Source organism: Perca flavescens, chromosome 2 (genome assembly GCF_004354835.1).
Source record: "Perca flavescens isolate YP-PL-M2 chromosome 2, PFLA_1.0, whole genome shotgun sequence".
Lineage (NCBI taxonomy): Eukaryota > Metazoa > Chordata > Actinopteri > Perciformes > Percidae > Perca > Perca flavescens.
This window is the reverse complement of record NC_041332.1, coordinates 8,298,386-8,308,250: the sequence shown is the minus strand read 5'-3', so window position 1 is coordinate 8,308,250 and position 9,865 is coordinate 8,298,386.

The window sequence follows — 9,865 nt, the reverse complement described above, 5'->3', positions numbered from 1 at the left end:
TGAGCCACCTCCTGAAACATGGGGACAGTGGAGACTTCCAATTGAGTAATATTATTTTTTTAGCTGCAACCATGCCTAGTCTAATAATTAGTGATGGTCAAATGAAGCTTCGCGAACCAGTGTCTTTACTTTCTGAGCTCACTAGATGGCGCTCTCTGTTCAAAGAAAAAGGTTAGATGAATGGCAATTCAATGGGTTTTCAAACCCTTTGTTGAACAGAGAGCGCCATCTAGTGAGCTCAGAAAGTAAAGACACTGGTTCACGAAGAAAAATGGGAACTGCTGTGTCCATTTAGAAGAGAGAAGTGTATGCACATTGTGCACACGCTACATTATGGCCAAGCATGCGCCCCTAAAATAGCATCTGAATAACGCACCACTGACTTTAGACTAGCACCACTGACTTTAGACCAGGTTTTTCCTGGTCAGTGGCGGAATTGTTTTCTGAAACTGCTAAATATCACCACGTAACATTTGTGCCGGAACACGCCTCCTCTTTTCGCTGAACCGCCACCGGGAGCGCAAACACATTCCCTAATTTACCGACGGGAATCTGTGGAGGGAAAAGTCCGCCTTGTGTCGAGTGCAAAATAGGAATGATACATGCGTTGGTGTACAAAGGCAATTGCGCTGAGTGCAAGATAGGGCCCTGAGACTCTACCTTACATTTGTGTGTGTATGTGTGCTTTTCTTGATTTTTTTTCATTTTCTTTTTTTCCATCTTTTTATCTTTTTTTATTGCTGTCTTGTCTAGTTTATTGTGTGTCTGGTATGAGAAAGATTTTAAATGAAGTATCTGGAGGAGAAAACATGAACACATTCAACATTTCATTTAAACAGGAGTATGTTTTCATAGTGGAACATATTTAAATCAACACTAGTTCATAGAAACACAGAGTGGGTTGTGGAACTTACATATTACAAACTCAGAAACCACAACTTAAACCACTATCACCATGGATACTGACACTTGCTGATATAGGATAGTAAACAAGGAAATGTTTGGGGTTTAGTGTCTTTGGACACTGTCATGTCTACTGAGGACCTATGCTGGGTAAATTTTCCTCCATGATGTCCACAATCATCACTTCCACAATAAAACTTGATCAGACAGATCTTCTAACCCTAATCACTCGTTATTATTCAGGACTTTCAGGAAACATTGGACTTCACATGCAGTTAAGGTACAGTACAAAAGGTTAAAGGCTCCACTAGATGGTGTTATGTCAGAGGAAGACTGTAAGTAAACTCACACACTGAAGGAGAGGGGAAGTCCTCATGTCCTCTTACAGCACAGGAAAAGCTGTCTGCAGGATCCAAGGAGGCTGTATAAGAAATAGACGTGTATCCCTGAATTTTCTGTCCATTCTTGTACCAGATGTAGGAAGGATGACCAGGTAGACGACAACTGCTCTGACACTTCAGCTTTGTCTGATTAGAAGACTTGCTCACCTGCACCTGGAGACCTGAATATGGAAAAGTCTTCATTTAAGACTGAACACACATGTATAAAAACACACGGACGCAGGTAACTTTCATAAGATGTTGAACACTTGTAAGTAAATTACAAAACGTTCAGATGGAAATGTTACCTGTGACAGACAGAGTGACTCCAGGATAACCAACATAGTTCCCACCCTGGTTTGTTGTGAACCTGAACTTGTACACAGCTGAGTCTCTCTCTCTCAGGTCTGAGATTCTCAGAGTACAGTCCTTGTTTTCAGAGTGATACTGCACACGACCTGAATACTCTGAGACTGTTGTCAGATCCACAAACTGTTGATTTAACCAGAATCTCTGCTCAACTGTAGTATCAACTCCACCTACAGCTGATGGGTATGTGTAGCTGCAGGGTATGTTCACTGTTGATCCTTTAACAGCACAGATCTGAGTAGAGGGGTAAGTCACTCCCAAGCCATACTGACCCTTTATCACTGTAACACAGAGCACACCAGGAAGCACAATGAATTAATAACTTCAGTGCATCAGTCTAACAAGAACTGAATTAAAATATAGAATGTCAGAAAATGCCTGAAAAGTTTATCTTATGTGAACACATTTAATTTAAAGACAAGTTTGTATTCCCGGTGGAACATAACTTAAGTGGACAATAGTTAACAGAAACAGAAAGTGGGTGATGGAGCTTGAGTTTCCTCTATATTAGAAACTACATGGTGTCCTGTTACCATGGTTACTAGTTTAATCCTTTCTAACTGACGCAGTGAAGTAAACAAGGAAATGATTGAGGTTCAGTGTGTTTGGACACTGTCACGTCTACTGATGATCTCTGCTGGTTAATAAGATACATGAGGGCATTAAAGGTCCAGTGTGTAACGTTTTTAGTTAGTTCATTATCAAAATCTGTGTTGCCCGTTCACAAACTTGTCCTTTTTCATGAATATTTACCACCACCATCAATTCCAAGTATTCCTTTTGACTTGAAATGTTACATTTGCATTCACATGAACTGGGGTAGACGCTCCATATTCATGCGCCATCTTGAAATACGTTAGCCGGTAAGGGTCATACAGGACATACTGCTCCGCCTTTCGCGTTTTCTCTGTCACATGATAAACTCCCAGGTGCTGCTAATGCTGCTAACGGGTATCGTAGCTTCCTGGCCCCAGCAAGTTTGAAGAAGGAAACGTGGAGGACCACACGTAATCAAAATCCAAATTTTAGGAACAGGAGTCTTCTTCTTCGCCCAGAAAAAGAAAAAGGATATCGAAAAGAGAAAGAGACCGGCTTTTGAAGCGTGAAGGCTACAGTAGCTGTAATATGTACTTTGAACTGCGTGGTGCCAGAGAGTTGATTACAATATATGATCTCAACGCTAGATGGCAGAAATTCCCACACATTGGACCTTTAAATAATGAGAATGTGTCAGACATGATTTTTCCTCCTGTGACATTTTCTGACATCATCACTTCCACAAAGAAACTTGATCGGACAGATCTTCTAACACTAATAATTTGTAAATATTCAGGACTTATGAACATCTGACTTCATTCTTTTCACTCATGTTTTTGGATGGACCAGAAGAAAAACATGTTAGTTAAAACCTGGACCAGTTAAGTGTTTTAATTTTTAAAAATAAAAGGTCAAGATTACTAAATAACACATTTTAACAATGAAAAATGTCATATAAAGACAAAAGTCTAAGGACAAATTTCCAGTGTGAGCTCTTATTTTCCAGCTTTACTTTACAGTGAGGTCAGGAAATAAGAGATCATTGATTAGTGATTTGGTTTTCATTCACTTCTGCACAATTATCACCAAATATCACGTAGTTACATGCAGTTAAGGTACAGTACAAAAGGTTAAAGGCTCCACTAGATGGTGTTATGTCAGAGGAAGACTGTAAGTAAACTCACACACTGAAGGAGAGCGGAAGTCCTCATGTCCTCTTACAGCACAGGAAAAGTTGTCTGCAGGATCAAAGGAGGCTGAATAATAATCAGATGTTTGTCCCTGAATGTTCTGTCCATTCTTGTACCAGATGTAGGAAGGACGACCAGGTAGAGGACAACTGCTCTGACACTTCAGATCTGCCTGGTTAGGAGACTCGCTCACCTGCACCTGGAGACCTGAATAATAATAAGGATACTACTACTACTACTACTACTACTACTACTACTAATAATAATAATAATAATAATAATAATAATAATAATAATGAACAGAAGTCTTAATTTTAGACTGAACCCACCAACACATACACTTTCATAAGATATTGAACACTTGAAAGTGATTTATTAAATATTGTAGATAAAAATGTTACCTGCTGTGACAGACAGAGTGACTCCAGGTGAACCAATATATTTTGCACCATGGTTTGTTGTGAACCTGAACTTGTACTCAGCTGAGTCTCTCTCTCTCAGGTCTGAGATTCTCAGAGTGCAGTCGCTGTTTTCAGAGTGATACTGCACACGACCTGAATACTCTGAGACTGTTGTCAGATCCACGGTTTCACCATTACCTAATTCAGTAAACCAGAATCTTTTCTCAACTTTGGTAACAAGGTCATTTATTCTGGATTGGTATGTGTAGCTGCAGGATATGTTCACTGTTGATCCCTTGAAGGCACAGATCTGAGTAGAGGTGTAAGTCACTCCCAAGTCATCCTGACCCTGTATCACTGCAACACAGAGAACATCAGAGAGCACAATGAATTAATAACTTCAGATAACAATCATACTACCAACATGATCTAGGGAAAAAAAAAAAAAAAAAACCTGGACAAACTTAAAAATCCTCAATTATCAGACCAATTATCTGCAGCTATTAAAAAAGTCATAAAAAGTTCATCATCATGCATCTGTCTAACTTAACTGTATTTAAGAATTTCATCAGGTTTTATCATAGTTTATTATAGTTGGGACATATAGGGATATGTGTTACTTCTGGTTTTGGTTTTGGTTATTTAATTGAAAAAAAAACATTTGTGAAAATAAGCCTGAGCAGTGCTTCTTGCATGTCAACAAGAAAATACAAATACATTTTACAGACTCTTCTAGGATAGAGCAGATGTCTAAACACAAATGAAATGTCTTATCTGTGTTTCATCATAGTCGGGACACAGGAAAAAGTGTTAAATTATTGTATTTAAATATATGTGTTAATTGTTTTGAAAAAATAAGCCTGAGAAGTGCTTCTTACATGTTAACAAAAAAATACATTTACCAGACTCTTCTAGGATAGAGCAGAATTATACATAACATACATGTTTTAATTTATAGTCTACCTCCTGTTAAAAATAATACTTTTTTAAAGTTACATCAGAATTAAACCAAAGTGAACAGGCAAAGACAAGTGTAAACACAACGGAAGAGTTAAATAGGTTGAAAGTTGAAGAGCTGATATTTATTAATATACATATGTCACGGGGCGGAAGTCTATTTTTATTTGTACATGCTTTTATTGGATTTGCTGTGTTTTTATATTTTATAGTGCATGCTTTTATTCTGAAATGTGTGGTGTTTTTAATGTTGACTTCTGCCAGTAAACATGTTAGCAGGCCTAATCAGGCTAATGACTTTCGCCTGGGGGTGAGAGGGGGTTGATTGGCCCTTGTATAAAAAGGGCAGGACCTTAGAGGAGCCAGAGAGAGAGGGGCACATGGGAGAAGGAGAGGCCATGGTGAAGATGAGGGAGGCCTGAGAGCACACCAGTGAAGATGCTGAGATATGACAGGGCATTCGGAACAGGTGGTGAAGCAGACAGGAGATCAGATGAAGACACACAGAAAGACAACCTTAGAGAGCCCTGAAGCTACAGCGAAGAAACACAAACACCGTCCGCTAGCGGCAAAAAGTGGTGTTAGGTGGTGGTAAACGTCATGAAGTGGTAGCAGTTGCTAAGGACGTGTTACTGGCCGCAGTTTTCTGTTACAGGTTATGCCCGAGGAAAGCCGCACAAGGAGAGGACACTGGTTGCCAGCAGAACCCTGTGGACATTTTAAAGTCAAGACTCCCGTTCTGTTTGGACTGTTTTTTAGTTAGATTTTTAGTTTAAGTCTTTGGGGGGTTTTTTTAAGTAATTTTTATTGTTTTATCCTTTTGTTAAAATAAATGTGTTACTCCTATTTGTTTTTACTCATTGTTTTAAATACACCGTGTTTTACTGCTCTCCCCCGGTACAAAGGACCTGTTTTAATCTTCGACTTTTAGTTTTTAATTGTTGTAGTTTTTAAAGAGGTCCTAGGCCTCAGTATCAAAACCTAGGTGGCGTTGTTGGTCCTTTCTTACCCATATTTATATATTTTATACCAACACCGCCCCTGACCCCCCCCGACCTTTAAAACACATACATAATACATTATAGGGATAATAAGTATATTAATATATACATTTCCTGGTTAGTTTCCTCTCTGTTCATTCTGTGGTCAGGTTGATGCTGAGGTAAGTGTGAAAACTAAAAAAAGGAGAACACTGAGGTCATCAGGCTCAGATGTGTGATGAATAAAGAGAAGTTGAGACGGTATGGGAGACTTCACTGACCAGTATTCCTTTAAAATAAATTTCACCGTGATTTAAAAGTGAGCTGTTTCTACAACCAGGGTCGTCTTTAGAACAGATTAAACAGTAACATGTTTTCACAGAGTCTAAAACCCACAATATTCTGTTTACAGCATGTAAAAGTGTTTAGCACAGAGTTACTTCATACAAAAGTCAAAGATGATGGCCAACACAAGAGAAGAACTATGGAGTTAGAATCATGCCAAAACTTCACACACACACAAAACGTGTTTTACTCACGCCCAACGATTCACAAACAAACTCAGTGTGGTTTGCAAATACAAAACATCATTCACAAAATAATGCATTTTGTTCTGCAAATAAGAAACCTACCTATCAAACAAATACAGTATGTTTTACACATACAAAAACGTATTTCTTCAATGACAAAAAATCGCTTCAATATACATATATATATATAATCAGTGGTTTTGTCATCAGCAACAACACGTTGCTCAGTTTTGTTCCAGTAAGTTATGCACCATAATAACGTTTAAAAAAATCCGGTGTATATATCTATGGGCCTAGTTAGCTTAAATTTACTTAACAGCGCCACCTGCTGTTGTGGAGTTCGAATTACAGGACATTTGTTAGAAAATGTACCTGCATTTGTGTGTGGATCTGTGGGCATTTGTGTGTGGATCAGCAAGGCGGAAAGTTAGTGTCAAAAGTCACGTGACAGTTTTTTACTTGTAGAATTAGTTTTGTAATTGTAGAATTAGTTTTGTACTTGAAGGATTTTTTTGTACTTGAAGGATTTTTTTTTTCCGTACTTGTAGAATTTGTTTTGTACTTGAAGGATTTTTTTTTGTACTTGAAAGATTTTAGTTTGTACTTGCAGGATATTTTTTGTAATTGAAGAAATACGTTTTTGTATGTGTAAAACATACTGTATTTGTTTGATAGGTAGGTTTCTTATTTGCAGAACAAAATGCATTAGTTTGTGAATGATGTTTTGTATTTGCAAACCACACTGAGTTTGTTTGTGAATCGTTGGGCGTGAGTAAAACACGTTTTGTGTGTGTGTGAGGTTTTGGCATGATTCTAACTCCTTAAAGATCTTGCTGATATCCAATTCACAAAAAAACAATCAAAAGTGTAAACAAAACTAATATTTGTAGCGTTTCTGGGAAGTTTGCCTTTCACACTTACCAACCTATTTCCACATGACCTTCAGTCTCACATTTTCCCTCTTTTAAAGAATGAATGTAAGTAGTAATAGGATGGCGTCTTTGCGCGTGCATGTGTGACGTCATCACACGCACGCGCAAACCCGCCATGTAATCTGGTCATATGAGCGTGCATGTAACGTCGCGGGTGCCCGTTGGTACTCGCGGTCGCCATCTAGTGGCCGAATGTGGTATTGCATCTAATCGTTGCTGGTACTCGCGGGCGCCATCTAGTGTCCGAATATGGTAGTGCATCTAATCGTCGAAACTGCGCACGCATCTAGCGGATGTGATGACGTCGCGGTCGAACGTCGGCACACCGCGAGTGCCATCTAGCGGCCGAATATGGGAGCGCATCCCGCCGTCGATGCTGCGTGCGCCTCTAGCGGATGTGATGACGCAGCGGTCGAATGTCGGAACACCCGCGATAGCCATCTAGTGGTCGAATATGGGAGTGCATTTCGCGAACGTGGTGACGTATGTAGTGTGGGCGGCCGCTTCACCACTACAGGGGTCTGGTGCACTTGAGCGGAGGCGTATTCTCACAGATTTCATAGTACATGTAGTACCCTTTTTTTTACCGCGTTGCGTTTTTCCGCAACAAAAGGCCATCTGGCGTTTGTCTTATGTTTTGGTGAAAAACAACTAGGGATCGTTTCTCAACAGTGCCCTCTTTAGCCTTTTGTTTACTGCTATTTAGCTTTTTTAGATGTTTTTTTTTAGCTAGTCTGGTAACTAGCTTGTTTCCACATTTTTTTTTTCCACATCAAAAGCCCTCTGGAGTTTCACTTTTTAATTTTTTTTCATCGCTACCTACAAGTGGTAAGTAAAGCTTGTGTTTAAGAATGTTCAAAGCTATTTAATTCATTCAGTCATTCATGAATTAGCTAAAACTTTGATCGTGTGTTCGTAATGCTGGTGGGTTGTACCACATGACGCTAGTGTTAAAAAAAAAAAAGAAAAGTTGTGTTAGACCAGTAGCTAGCTTGTAAATGTGGGGTCTTTTGTTGTGAGTGTTAAATCGTCATAAAGGGGTTTGGTTTGTGGTGTTTAAAACCCCTTGTTTCAAGACGGGTCTGCTCACTTTTTACCTGCATTTTGTAGCTACGTGGCTAGCTAAAACTTTCCCTCGTTTTCTCAACAAAGTCCTCTGAAGAAAGAGGATTCGGTTCTACAGCAATGGCTGCATTTGGTGAGTATATTTAAAAAAAAAAAAAAAAAAAAAAAAAGAAGCTTATTGTAAGGTATTTAATTCATTCAGACATTTGTGACTTAAAAACGTTTTTTTTTTTTTTTTTTTTTTGTGTGTTATAATGTAGTTTGCATCATTAGGTGATCGTGCAAAGAGCTGGGATAACGTGGCTGTGTTAGTTGACGAAACTATTAAACCACAAGGTAAAAAACTTATAAATATATTATACACTACAGCATTAATTGATTTAGTACTGTGTTTTCATTCATTTTTTTTTTTTTTTTTTAAAAAGCTCCGTGTAGCCCATTCCTACAGACCCCAACACGCCAGAACATTAAACCAAAGGCCACTCTAATAAGGAATAAGAACACAGCAAACAGGTATTTACGGTTTATTTATCTCTTTCAGTATGTAATATTTATTACTGTTTAATTTATCACTGTGTTTGTAGCCATCTAATATATATATATATATATATATATATATTTTTTTGTCTAGACAATCAGCCCCTGAACAAAGGATCCGCAAGGGCGAGGGCTACTCGCTCTCCCATGTGGCTGAAATCAATCCTGTTGAAAGACCATGTGCTTCGATGCCCCTCTCTGTGAAAGCTGCTACGCCTAACGTTCGCCATCGTAAGCCTAAGAAGCAATTTATTGAGGTGAGTTTAAAAGGAAAGCAGTAAAATAGCGTGTTGTATTTAAAAAAAAAAAAAGATTTTTTTCTAATCTAATGCTAATTCCAGCCTGTGAAGCCATACACGACCGGTCTCCCGCCCAAAAGTAGCACCCCTTCCTTTGTTCCGGTCTCGTCTTACCCGACCACTGTATCTTATGATAGTAACACAGCAGCTGAGGTGAGAAAACCTTTTGTAGCTAACAGAATATATTTACATAGTGTTGTAAAAGCTTTTTAAATAAAATGTATATATTTTAAAAAGGCTTTTTTTCCTTTGTTTTAGCAACTAAAAGGCGACGGAAGACTTAGTTACATTGTATTTGACGCCTGAGGACGATTTCACACAGTCACCCCCATGGAGCAGATACGTATGTCCACACAAGCCTAAGAAGAGATCTAGGAAGAGATCTATTGAGGTGAGTTTAAAAGGAAAGCAGTAAAATAGCGTGTTGTATTTAAAAAAAAAAAAAAAAAAAAAAATCTAATCTAATGCTAATTCCAGCCTGTGAAGCCATACACGACCGGTCTCCCGCCCAAAAGAAGAAGCCCTTCCTTTGTTCCAGACACGCCTTACCCAGACACTGTATCGGGTGTTCCTAACACCACTGCAGAGGTGAGAAACGCATTTGTAGCTAGCAGAATATATTTACATTGTGTTATAAAAGATTTTTAAATAAAATGTATATATTGTTAAAAAGGCTTTTTCCTTTGTTTTAGCAGCTAACGGCACGCAAAGACTTGGAGTCCTTGCATCGGTCGTCGTCTAGTACACCAACGCCCTACCAGCCACCAAGTGTCTCCATTGAGAGG